The following is a 14,456-nucleotide window of genomic DNA, read 5'->3' on the forward strand; positions in this document are numbered from 1 at the left end:
TGGAGGACTGATGGACTTAACCCGCATTTGCGTAACATGGAGAGTAAACCCACGAAAAACTCTTACGGTTAGCCTGACGGCAAGGGGACTCTAACCCATGCTCCGTCTACCACTGATGATATTTCACGTCAGCACTGTGGTCAGTGCAAGGCAGATGCGGAATTCGGATCTACCAGCCATTGCTGGGATTCGAAACCGGTTTACCTCATTGGAAGGCGAACGCTCTATCCCCTGAGCCACCACGGCTCTTATGTAACCATTCATTAATGTCGAGATTTTAATTAAAATGAAGTTTATACAGACTTAACCCATACAATGTTTAACTTGAAACAAATTCTTTATATTCTTGTTCGTAAATAAAATTTTAATAATTGTATTTATCGTAATTTTCGTTTCCTGGTAATTTTAATATAAATTATCTACTAACAATAGGAAAATTTTTTCAGTTTCAATGTGAAATTGCTGTTAAAGATTCAGTTAATAATGAATAGTTAATATTTTTCTTTAAAGATTCTGTTGCAATTATGTTTTTTTTCTCTCTTTCATATACATTTTTTCTAAGAATATCATATTAGGAATTGCAATTGCTATTGCATTTTTTTTTATTTGTTGAAAAGATTTTTTCCAACAAAAACCTTTTCAGAGATTAGGTGAAGTTTTAATATTTTCAGTAGTACACAATCCAAAAATAAAATAATAAGGAAAACATTCTGAAATGCGAATAAAATTATGAAAACGTTTGCTGTATAAAGTAAAAATTGTAAAGTTTCTTTATCATACGTTTACAGTAAGAATTTTTTGATTGATTTAAACTAATTATTTCTCATTATAGGATTTTGTTTACATACCTTTCGTATATTATAATTAATTAAAGTCCTTATGAATTAATTTTGAATTATTTTACAACGTTTAAATACCCTTTATTTTCAATTGCAAATAGTTTTACTTTCAAGTCTTTTTTTAGAGAGTTTTCTTAATTTTTTTAAAGCTGTTATTAGCTGTTTTTGCCTCTTTTTACAACAAATTTATTTATTACTTTGGACGTATCAAATTTTTATTAATATTATTTAAAAAAACTATTTTTGTCTTGATTGATACATACATTCTTTTATCAATCAATAGCAATACTTAGCTGAACTAACAACAGCATAAGCATTAGTGCTTAAGTTTTAAATCATGAAGCATTTATTTAGACATAAAAAAAGACGCAATTTAATGTAATAGTTAAAAGAGAACATTTTAAATTACAATATTATCCCACTACCCTATTGAATTATAATATTAAGGTTTTAAAAAGTATCTAAATAAATCTCACCTCTTTATTTTGCACGAAAACGTTATCTAATGAAGGTTATAAATATTTAAATAAATGTGGCCGCCTGATTTGACGCTGTATTATCTTTCGAGAACCTTGGACTATGCTACCTTTTATCTCAATAAAATTTGCATAAACTTTTTTTATTTCAATCTGACTGCTTTTAATTTTATTTATTTAAATAAGTTTAACCTTTAATCCATTGAACGCCAACATCAAGAAATTTTTGATAATAGTAGAATCTCAGTTCATTGTTCGCAAATTTTTTTCCAGTATGTGAACTTCCGTTTTGATGGTGCCTTAACAAATCTTATCCAATAATAATATCAGCTTAGTCAGTATCTTTTCGCTTCGTTGAGTTTTTTGGGAAAATATGTTATTTTTTGCCTATATGTTTTTTTGATGTTTTTATAGTAAATTTCCACAAAATATATTCCAGGAAATATATTTGTGGAATATATTTTGTATATTATATAAACTATGTCTACTTTTACATATGATCTAATATTATCAGAATCATCAAACATTATGGTACAAGAATGCTGGGGTACATTACGCCACATGCGACAGTTCTAACATCGTTAAAAGGGTGAGTTTTGCAAGCGTAGAGAGCACAACGTGAGGAAAGATCTCGCAAAAGTTGGATGGTTTGCATAGAAGCAGATTTCGAGACATTGAACACCAATCACTTGGGAATCCATTGCTCCTGATCAGATAGATCAGTTAGAGTTTATTGAAAGTTTAATCTAAAGCTAGTTCCCTTAAGTTTATTGATAGAGGTAAGAGGTCACACAGAGATTGTATAGTGTTAATTCCCATCAAACATATAGATGGCGCTGTAAGCGTAAATTGAATTTAATTGAGTGCTGGAAGTAGCAGTGTATGTGTATGTGTAACAGGCTCACGAGCGAGTCCATAATGCTGGTACAAAATAAATGAGTATAAAATTAATACAGTTCAATCATTGAGAGCTATTGATCTGACCAAACTGGTCATGTAGTATTTTTGGGATCTCAGTTCATGCAGTTTCAAGTCTATACACCAGCTCATTGACAGTTATAATTAGTGATTGGTGAGGAGTCTGTCACTATAACTAAGATCATCAATTATCGTCAAACATTAACAGCATGATTTTCAATTGTCTTGATTTCGAAGACATCTGGAATTTTAAAACGGGGAGAAACTTCATCTCTAAAATCTAGACAAGAGTCATTGATTGCCAGTAAATGGCACGTGATAAGTGTTTCGTTGTAACGCAAGAGGAGTACATTTTGAGATGTCTAGTAAGAAGCTGAACTGTGTCACTCGACTACTATCAATTTATCACAATATTGAGAAATTGGGTTGGAGAAGCCTCGAAATTAGGGCAAGACCACGAGGGGTAACACGTCTGAAGTGAAATAATTTACGTACGTTCCATGCATGCAAACAAGAAGAATATAGATATACATATCAAATAGAACCATGGTAGTTAAGCGCTATGGGTTATGAACCAGTATAATGATGTCGAATTCTAGTTGGCTACGTATGTTTTCAAACGTGTGTCAGCCGAACACGTATTCGACAATCTCTGTTCTGTACGTAGACACGCCTTTGATCATTCACGTCATGACATGCCCCCATTTACACGTTCACGCCGGGGTGACCCACCAGTGGGTCACGCTAGATTGTCTCATCTTGGCAGCACACCGGAGTAAAAACTGGTAACAATAAATTTCATTTTTTAGTTTTTTTCCTGGAATAATAAAAATCCATTACTACCAATTGTTTTTAACGGATGCAATTTTTATATTGAATTGCTTCTTCGCCGTGAGAAATTTCCTTACAGTGAATTGTTATTGTTGAGAATAGATTAACTCTGACCGAATATTATCTAACATTGAAGTAGTTCTTCTACCAGTATTTTCTCTTTTCCCGTACCAGTATTTTCACTTTTCCCGGCGTGAACGTGTTAATGTGTCCAGGTAGGTCACTGATCAAAAAACTAAAGATGCTCTTGTCTAGAATTAGTGTCAAAAGTTACATAAGTATTGGTTTCCACTCTGGTGGTACTTATTGAGACAAACGTTGTCTAACTGTTTGAACACAAACATGTTTTACAAACTTCATGATCACACTCACGATTTGTATTGTCATTTAGAAAAAGTTCTATATTTTTTGGATCAAAACTAATTTCCGAATTGAAATCCCCCACACGAATTATGTTTGATCAAGTACTTGCATAAAGGCAACAAAAAAATTTGTTACCAAGGGTAACCCTCCTGTTTTTCTTGCATGAAGCATTACAACTTTTTGAGCCAAAAATAACCTATCGTAATCAAATAGAGTTTGAAAAGCTGCTGTCAGACCTCTTTTATTCATATAGTAATTGTCGTCACTGCCACCTTCCTTACACGAATAAGCTGAAAATCTATCTGAATCCATTGCCATAGTCATGGTTCGTATTGTGTTTGTGTGACCCTTTGTGACAATGAGGATTTGTGAATAATGTAGTGGGGGACCACTGTGATTAAAAACAACAATCAAAATGAAAACTCTGAACCCACCGATCCTATATTCTGAAGTCAGTTCAAGAATCACGGCTAACGCCAGCAGCAATAGTGCAGAACGATAAACTGCAACCCCGGATGGCCATTACACTGAAAAACAATTTTGTTTTTTCTGCAGGTGATTTTCGGAAGGATAATAGATATTTTCGCGTTGCTTATTTCAAATCTGTAATTGTTTTTTATTTTCTACAAGCTGCAGTTTTTATGAGAATCAATATGTTACTAAGTAGGATTTTCTTTCAAACTCACTAGAGTGAAGACAAAGCGTCCCTACTTTTCTGTTCTGTAAGGCGTGGTAGGATGGAGGTGATAATATGTTTCAGTTCAAGATCAGTAATTTCAGTTAAGTCGGAAGCATTTGTTTTTTTGTCTTAAGGTAACTGACTAGTTTCGACAACTTTTTTTTTAAATATTAACATAAAATTTTAAAAAAAAATAGTTTATTTGTTTTATTTTGTGTAAAATCTAATAAAACTAGCAAACATATATTATTATTATAATTTTCTTAGGGAAATATAAGACTTTTTTTACATGTAGGCTAAACACTGTAAAAAAATTTATATTACCCAAAACAAAAAAAAAACTCTAGAGATTTTATTTAGAGGGCTATCAATTATTTTTTGAACAATTATCTTGAAAGCAAGTGCATATATTACTGAGTTAGGGATCAATGATGCTAAAAAAAGCATTAATGATGCAAAAAGTATATTACTCTGCAAATAATTGGAGAACACATAAAAGTAAAGTATTTTCAGAAAGCTAAGAGTAGAGGGTTTCTTAATTTATAATAAACTCAATTTCGAAAATTTAGCCTAAAATAATGTTTTTGCACTTGTCAGATACCTTAAGTGTTATTTTCAAAGAAGCGGACAATTGTATATGTATGCATATAAACCTACACGTTCTTTAACAAATTGAATATTTAGATAAATAAATTAAACTAAAAACATCTTTTTAGAAAAAATACGTAGATTTCAATATAAAATTAATTTCAAATTTGAGACCTTACACAAGAATTAGATAAAATCAAATACTTAAATACAACGAAAAATTTGTTCCCCAATGTCTTACACGAGGCATTTGTTACAACTTTCTAAGGCGAAAGTAACCTTCAACAGCAAATTGAGTGCTAGAAAAATGCTTTATAACCTCTGTTTTAATACACTGTCTTAATACTGCCACTTGTTTTACATAAATAGGCTTAAAACTTGATCGTTTGCATATCACATCAGGTTTTTTCTATCTTGTAATTTCACGATTTTGATTGGCCATCTTCCTGGTGTTGCGATTTTAGTACAGTATAGTAGTGTATAATACCTGAGCTTTAATTCAATAATACAAAAAATATTTCATTGATAAGTGACAATGTTAGTAAGGCACTTTTTATATTTATTGAGCAGAAAGTCTATTTTTTTAATTAAATTGAATTCTGCTTTTCTTTTGAAAAGTAAACATACAAATCAATAATAAGATAATTGTTGTTGTCGTCAGCCATTAAGGCAAAGTGGCACGATTGTTGTTGTTTTCTAGTGGTGTCTTCCATGGAAAAGAATTTGACTTCTGCCACACCCATATGTCACACCTGTTTATAGGGCTGACCCATTCATACATCCATTTATTCATCCACAGATTGCAATTTTCACCTGAACCAGATTACGAACCAATTCAGTACTCCCAGAGAGGTATTGATTTGTTATAGGAACATGTATGGCTTCGTGAACCGACAGATTTGACGTGCACCAGTCACTATTTACTACACGGGTAGTCTTCGGCTGGTTGGATTCGAACTCCCGTTCTCACAAACGGAGTCCAGCGCCCTGCCAACCTGGTCACATGAAAATTTTTCATGGATAAAATGGACATCATTTTTAAAATCTTCAAGCATGATCATTCAAATTGAGCCAACAAATTTACCTTGCAAAATCTTCAAAAACGTTGGCTGCTAAAAGAAATGCATTGCTTACATAGAGTTGAAATAGAAGTTTTTCAATAAATTTACCGAACCCCTGTAGTATATCGCACTCGATTTTTTTTTTGTTTTTTTGAAATGAATTTTAAAAATTAAATATTGAAATTACCAGTATTTATTATTTTGAATCGAAGGGAGTGGTCCCGATTTTTTTTTTTTTTTTTTTTTTNTTTTTTTTTTTTTTTTTTTTTTTGTTGCTCCCAGAGGAAATTTTGAGATCGGATGAGGATCTATTCCGTATAAATTTTCACTTTTAAAACAAATTTAGCTTTCCCTTAAAAAGGTCCGTAAAAGTTCTTAGCGTTTATTTCAAGCAGATCAAGTTTAATTGCTGTAAATTTATGGTTTTCTGTAATTCTCTTAATGCTTACGTAGACAATATAATAGACTTATGTGTACAAGGTTCGATCAAAATAATGGAATAACTTCTCTGATAACTCTGTGTAAACAATTTTTCTGTTCAACAAAGGTTTCGGAAGATTTTACTTTGCAAAAGCCGACCGGCCTTTGTAGGGGCCAGGGATCTCTCCTTGCATCAGAAAGTTTATGGGTTTGAGTCCCGGCCAGAGCATCGATGTTCTTTCATTCCCTGTCCTATCTGTCCTTAGTATGGGAGCAACGTTGGCCCATCTAATATGGTGCCCCCGAAAGAGTAGCCAACAAATCTGCCCTTCTGACTCCTGTTTAACCTAGGTCATTCTTCAGAATTAGAAGAAGGAAAAAAAAACACTTGGCAAAACATTTGGCGTAAGTTGAAACATTCTGCTTGAAGCTTTTAGAAATGACGTCATTCTTAAGCGTGAAAAGAGTTCGAATCGGTAAAATTGAGCGTTGTAAGATAATAACCTCTTTTTAGCTTTAACATTTTGAAATCATTCTATAGGATTACACTATTCATAATACAATGATTTTTTAATTATGGTTGTATAGAAAATGGAAATCAGCTTTTAACATCTTACGATCAATTTGGTTAATGCAAATTTACATGATTGAAAAGAACATGATTTCTAAAATCTTCGAGTTTGATCTCTCAAATTGGGCCAACAGTTTTTCCATGTCAAATATTCCAAAATTAAAAATATTTGCTTCTAAAATTTTTTTTTCAAATAGACTTAGTATAGAAGTATTACCTTTTACATGAAATCTTTTAAAATTGTATTATCGTTAAATTAAAAATATATTAGATTTTTTCCAAAAATGGGAATACATTCTGAAAAAAACTGTATCCAATTTATATGCCTGCATTAGCTTAATAATTTCAGACTTCGGTTTAGGTTTAGAGCCCAAGAATGATTTATTTTGTCGATTTTTGTAACGTTTTGAAACGTCGTTGTTTTTTTTAATGTTTTTAACACATTTTTCTATAAAAGTTAATTCATTAGCAATATCCTATAAAGCACTTACATAATACGTCTACAGTTTGCTTTAAATGCAATACTATTTCTGGTAAAATCATAAAACAAGTATAATAAAAAAATGCAATACTATTTCTGGTAAAATCATAAAACAAGTATAATAAAAAAATCTCACAGAATATTAATATTAAATTCTATACCTATTTATAATTCAGAGGAAACAAAATGTTACAGCCCACATAATAAAAAATTTAAGTCTTACCCTATTCCTTATTTTTTCAGACAAGAAAAACTTCAAAATGTTAAAAATATATCTGAAGATAGCTGATTCATTGATTATATGCACACTATTGAATCTAATGGGCAGCACATTCTATAAATAGAGGTGCAAATTCCTTTATGTTACTTACCTTATAAAAGAAAAAACTTTTAAATATTACATGATATAACTAAGATATTTAAATATTTCCTGTTATAACTAAGAAGTCATTTGGAAAATCTAAAACTCAACCTTTTTTGGCTACAGCCCACTTCACAAGACACTTATCTCAAAAAGAAAGTTTTTTTAACGAGATTATTTAAATAATTTAAAAAAAACTTTTTACTTTCTATATTTCTAATATGGTACACATTTAATTGTATTGCTAATTTATAAAAATTTTCTAATTGCCAAAGATTTTAAGTTTCAACATTTTTCAGAAATTTTTTTATGAAAATAGCCTTTTCATAAGAAAAGAAATATTCGTTGCTGACATTTAAGTAGAGCATGAAATAAATCTTAAACATTTCACTGATGATGAAGAAAAAATATGTTTGATAATAAAAAATTTAAAAAATCCTTAATTCTTTGAAACGCTAAGAAAGTTTATTTTTGTTTAATTTTTGTTAATTTTAAGTTCGAATTTTGAGAAGTAAAAAAAAAATCACTTTCTAGTGTAAACAATTTTTTATGTAGGAAAGCAAAGAAGTGCAACTTTTTCAATTAATTTTATAATCTTTCTCTCAATAAATTATTTAATTAATAACTCTTAATAAACTCAATAAAACACCTTTTTTTCTAACAAACAAGCGTATCAACCATTCAAACCCACAACCTTTATATATACGTATACATACGTATATATAAAGGTGTTGATATATTTTATATATGCGTTTTATGTATATATATATATATGTATATGTATATGTATTATATATGTAAATATATCATGTATTTGATATATTTACATATATTCTATATTTTAATACTTACTGACGATAGATTAGAAGAAACATAAGTGCTTGGAGTTTCGGGCAAATATATAACGGGCAATGGCACTTGACCTTAAAAAAACATCAGTGTAGGGTTAAAACATCGAATAAATGTAATTATATCCACGAATAAATTCATATCAAATCGAATGTAATAAATATTTTGGACATTCACCAAAGCATATCTGTGATTGTCGACATACACCGGTGAGGGTCCGAATGTACAAGAATGTAATGAAATATTCGATCTTTCACCGACGTAATATATATATATAAAAATGGTGTAGGGGTGAACCCTGTACATAGATAAAAAGGAATCGGTCGAAAATCTGAAGAAAAATACATCGAATTAAAAAAGTAAATAATTTTAATATTTTTTAAAAGCTATCCAATCTTTTTTACCCTTACCTTTTATGGTAAGCAACTTTGAAATCTTAAATATGAATGAATATTTACCTTTTATTGGAGGTTGGAATTTTCCAGAAATAATTGATATAAGTTGTAGTTTGACTTGTAGGTTTTGTAGGTGAGTCGTATTAATAAGTTTAAGAAGTAGGTTTTTGTATTTTGCATCAGATGTGGCGCTGTTACCGAGATAAATTAAATAGAGTACAACTTGTTTAAAATAGTGAATATCGTGATCCATCAGATTAAGAAAATAAAAATAGACAAGTAAAAAATATTGTTTCGATTGACGAAATATTTTTGTTTCATTAATTTTTATATATTATCCCATTATATTAAAAAAATAAAAATTAGACTGGTTGAAATTTTTTTTATAAATCTCGATTTTTTTTTTCGAAAAATTTTTGAAGAATTTTTAATTTTATTTTCAGTGAGATGGAACTCGAATAATCACAATTTTAAGCATTTGTACCCTTTATATTTTTCTCAACTGCTGTATAGTTTTTGTAGCGAAATGCATAAATCTGTAATTCAATTAGGGTTACTTTTTTCTGGGGAATCCGAATCTGTTTTAAGATTTTATATACTTGTATTTATGTTTTTAAAATTTTCCTCCTCCGTGATCGAGTGTTGCATCAATTTAAGGGTTTTAAAAATATTGAATGCGTCTCATTTTACTTTTCGAACCGATGGTATATTTCACGAGATATTTAATAAACTTTTTTTCGTAACACGCTCTTTATGAAGAGAAATGATCCTACTTACTCTTAGGAATTTTGAGAACAATCTTATGTATCTCACACTGCTGGCACGTAAATGTTTCATCTTATATTGTGCATCATATATTACGTGAACTCCACACACTTGAGCAGTTGGATCTTCTACAAGTGATAGGAATAAAGCTGTTAATGATAAGACACCTAGCTCTACTGAGATTTGATCCCAATTAGCTAAAGAGAGCACATAAAGTTATGCTAAAAATATAAAAATTCAATATGTCATTAATTTTCATAAAAAATGGTTTTGAATTACACTTAAATAACAAACTGAAAATTTCTGCAGGTATTATGATTTTCCAATTGAATAAGAAAAAATGATTTCATCCCGGAGAATATATCGCTACTCCGAATAGTGAGAAACTGAAGTTCACAAAAAAGTTGTATAGATATCAGAGAACTATATACTTTAGGCCACAAAATACTACAATGAAAAACGAAAGCGGTGTTACGACTAGAGGTTTTCCTCTAAAATATATAAAGATAGTCTTCATATCTCTTATTAGCCTTAACTGATCCATCCTAGTTTTTAGATTTGCGTTAATTAGACATACATTAACCCTCTATGTTCGAATCATACTTGCTACCTAATTCATTTATTTTAAATATCTATAGTAAGCTATATTTTCCTGTTTGTGATTTGTGAGGCGATCAGCTGCTTTAGTTGAGAAATGCAGCAGAAAAAAATTACCAAAGACGGGCTTTGTTCAGATAAATGCAACAACAGTAAATTTTAGCCTGTGGTATCAAAACAAAGCTGAAGAGAGAACTTAAAGAGCTATTTTCTCTAATGCGTTCATTCACTTAATCATTTCTCCTCGAGTTTCATCTCATAATTCATAAATTCAGTAATTCCTAAGCTCAAGTTTATAGTCAAATTTTTCCAGTGTTTAAAATTTTTAAATCCAATCCACCTTCTCTTAAAATAAACGTGCTCTTTAAGAAAAATAATATACTTTGGGTAATTCGATAAATATGTTTATTTTTATAAATCCATCTCCATTTCAAAACTATTTTAACTATTTTTACACAACATTGCTAGAATGAAAGGCCCTATGAATTGTTGTACAACGAAAAATTTATGAATGACAATATTGTTCTAGTGTCTGAATTGCGCCAAACTACCGGACATGACTGCTTAAGAAACCATCTTTATTGACTCAAAACTGTTTCTTCCCCGATATGCACTTTGTGCAGCTCCGGAAAGGTCATGGACTCCGCCATCACCTCATACATCAGAAGGCCTCCCAACGGTCTTTTATAAGTAGTCCGCACAGACTATTTAAAAAGTGAGTCAGATGTGCGCATGAACCCAAAACCTTTTATAATAGTAACTGAGAGAAATTCATCATATATATTTGAGAATTGAATCTGTAGTGGTTGACAAGTGAAAAAGGCAAACCAATATTATTCATAAATAAAATAAATTTTTAGTCATATATTTGCTACCACTTTCTTATTTTAACTGGATTTTGTATTAAGTGACTCGTTCGGAAAGTGGATATCCTTCACAGTGGTCTGATCGGACTACCTATAAAAACAGTGTGGACGCTTTCAGTTATAGGAGGCGTTGACTCCGCACACCTACTCCACTGTCCTGCAAGACTTTTCTCGCCGATCATTATTGGGAGGCTAGAGATATGTTCGATTAATGAACTTTGTTTCAGCCATTTTTTTGTACTCTGTGTTCTTTCTTTTTATTGTTTTCTTCTGTAATTGTTCATGATTTTCTGTAATTGTTCCTCTTTTGGAATATTAAACATATCTTTTTCCTACCTTTATTTCGCTTATTTTTTTTTAGTATTACAAACACATATTTAACATCCAGAAGTAGACAGGCTATATTTAACTCTTTGCAGCCTTGCAAAAAGCACCATTTGGTAAAAAGAAATTTGGTATTAGGGCTCAAGCTAATTTGTATGGATGATAAAAAAATATCACAACTGCATAGCTAAGGATCAAAATATAAAACTTATTTTATTAATTTCTTGTTCTCACGAACACAAATTTTATAAATTAAATAATTTATTGCTAAATTTTATTGTTTAAAAATAATATATGAGAGCATGTATGGAAAGCAGTAAATTTTGCAATGACATGTTATATTTTGGTGACTAGGTTGGCATCTACACTCCAAAACCCTCTTCCTCTCTAGTTTGCTTTTCAAACCGAAAAAAATCATTAGTTTAATTATAATATTGGTTAAATTTATTTTAGTAAAACAAAGATATCTCTGATTTCGGTTCAATAAAATAAAGTAAAAACATTGCGATGACATTATTGTTATATGGAATTACGAGATTCCTGCCTGGCCGAGCCGCCGTCTCACCGACCCAACCCACAAAACTTTCTTTAACGGGGAGCGACTGCGGGTTTCGATCCGGCCGTAAACCATGCATACATTTTTTTTATATATTCGATGAAACCATGTGATTAATTGCAGATACTCTATTCTCGATCGTCATGACGTATCCTACCTTCCTTTAAAGTGTGTTACCAGTGTTCCCTATATATAAGTTCACCGGAAGAAAATTAGTCACCCTAGCGGAAGAAAATAGAATTGTACAGTTTGCCGAGTTCTGCTTAAGAAACCAAACATTTATTTTCATTTGGTTTTAAAATTAGTTGCAAATTTTGACGATAGATGATGATAGTTAATGAAAAAAAACTATGAAATTGGGTTTTTAAAAGTAACCACTTTTTTGCGATATAAATATGATTTTGTCTAAAAAGTAAAATTTACTGTACCCTCTACATGAATATTAGATGTAATGATCACACATGGACAAAAGAACTTTTCTTCATAGTCAGCTTGAACAGTACTATTACTAATATTGACACTTTATAAAAAAAGGAATAGTTGGTTTCCTTAGTAGAACGCAGCAAACCATATTCAATTATTATTTATAAACAATTGAAAACTTGTTTTATAATGGTTAGAACACTAGTTCAAGTAATTTTTATAGCCTAGAGGCAATAGTTAAAAGATGTAAATACTTAAAAAATATTATACAACTCTCTCACGAAATGGTATCATCACTTATCACTAATCCAGATCAGCGATTTTTAATTTTGTTTCAGCATTGGGATCTTAATTGATTAACGTTCTTTTAGCCGAACCCCAACTTTATACATAAAGTAAAGACAATTGTGAAAGTATTTACCAATAAATTTTTTTTATTTTCAAATCGTACAAGAAGAAAAATGGGATTTTTTCATCATTTTATCATTATTATCTTTAGTCAGTTTTTATCTCAGACAGTTGAATTCGTAGTCATGGAGCTGTATCTTGATTAAGCTATAAATCTCTTTTAAGTTTAATGTATGTTTGTAGCTAAAAATGAATTAAAAAAAAATAGAAATATGCTTTTTTACAACAAAAACTAAAGCAAACTGTTGTAAACATTGAAGATGGTTATTAGGGAAACTTATTTCTTTATTAACAAATTTTATTGCTTAGTTTGATTTTCATTTGAAAAACTCTATGAGAAATAATTATGGAAGTATCGTATGCATGATCCTTTCATAATTTATACAATATGTTGAAATTCGAAAAATTATATTTAGTAAAAAAATTATCTATTTCTTGTTCAATGACATTTTACTTTAAATAGTTTCCTAAGGGCAAGAAAAATATGAAAAATAATGAAACTATATTTTAAGGTTTCAAAGGTTTTCGGTTAAAACAAATATCCTAACTCTCTGAAACGCTTTAGCTCTTCCATGAAACCCTATATAGTTATGGAAAAATAATTTAAAATGAAAAATACTAAACTAAAAATAATTTGAATTTCGTAACCACTGGGAAATAGTTTTTTACAAAGCGGGGGAGGTTTATGTTTGAAATTTTCAAATAATGATGCAGTAAGAATGTAGGTGCCTTGCTGTAGGCTTCTTCATTTTATTAACAGTTGGAAAGTGTAAAATATGTTATAAAAGGGAAAAACGTGAAATATTTTATTGGCCATATTATGTTACGCACTTTATTTTGTAAATTTAAAAAAACACTTTTAAACAAAATTAACCATAGTAAAACTCATTTAAACTATTTTTTATGCTAAAGAAAGAAAAAAAATACATAAAACGATAAAACTTTATAAATAGGTTGTCCACTAAAAGCAATTTTAAAAAAAAACATCATTAATGTATATTAATTGCATGCGTAATGCAATACTTAACATATTATAAGCATATTTAGTAGTAGAAAAAATGATTATCTTCATATTTAAATAGTAATAATGTAAAAAAAAAAAAAACAGTAGTACTTACTAAAACTAATTTCGCCTCTTTTTCTTTTAAATAGAACCGTCTACAAGAATGTTAGAAAATCTTTATTGCTTAAATCAATAAATCTCTTTTTCCTTTATAACTTTGCATTTTTGTTTTTTGAGCAATCTATTACTAGATTTCCTTATCATTAAATTTACTTACGTTTCCGGATTACTCATAAGAAATTCGAATAATGTTTCATTTACCAATAATGATATTTTATGATGTAACTTTTCTGGTTTGAAATGCAAATTATTTATAAGTATAAGTTCTAACCTATGTCTTTACTTGTTACAATTATTTCCTCAACAATGATTTTTACTTTGTTTGCCAGACATATAAAAAAGAAAAGGAAATATTTAGTCCACTAATCTCTCAACAGCTGAACAATTTTAAGTGATTAAAAGTGACTTTCCTGCAAATATGTAAAATTTTTAGGAATGATATCTTCTAGAAGAATTCTGCTCTTTTACTGATTAGCCTAGGTTTTAAAATTAACTTAACCACCACAACGTAAAGAATTTTATATATATATATAATATATAGATTATATATATATATATAATA

At 29.8% G+C, this 14,456-nt stretch overlaps 2 protein-coding genes across 2 annotated transcripts in view; one reads left to right on the top strand and one right to left on the bottom strand.

Moving 5' to 3' along the window:
* LOC107454783 (alpha-tocopherol transfer protein-like) overlaps positions 1-14,374 on the bottom strand; it is a gene marked incomplete in the record, with an annotated part of 42,293 nt that extends 27,919 nt beyond the window's left edge. The window contains 2 exon segments of the mRNA XM_071185270.1: positions 8,441-8,511; positions 9,610-14,374.
* LOC107454778 (clavesin-2) overlaps positions 1-14,456 on the top strand; it is a 356,878-nt gene that overhangs the window by 297,944 nt on the left and 44,478 nt on the right. The gene's annotated exons all lie outside the window — the stretch shown is intronic.

This window comes from Parasteatoda tepidariorum, chromosome 9, assembly GCF_043381705.1.
Source record: "Parasteatoda tepidariorum isolate YZ-2023 chromosome 9, CAS_Ptep_4.0, whole genome shotgun sequence".
NCBI lineage: Eukaryota > Metazoa > Arthropoda > Arachnida > Araneae > Theridiidae > Parasteatoda > Parasteatoda tepidariorum.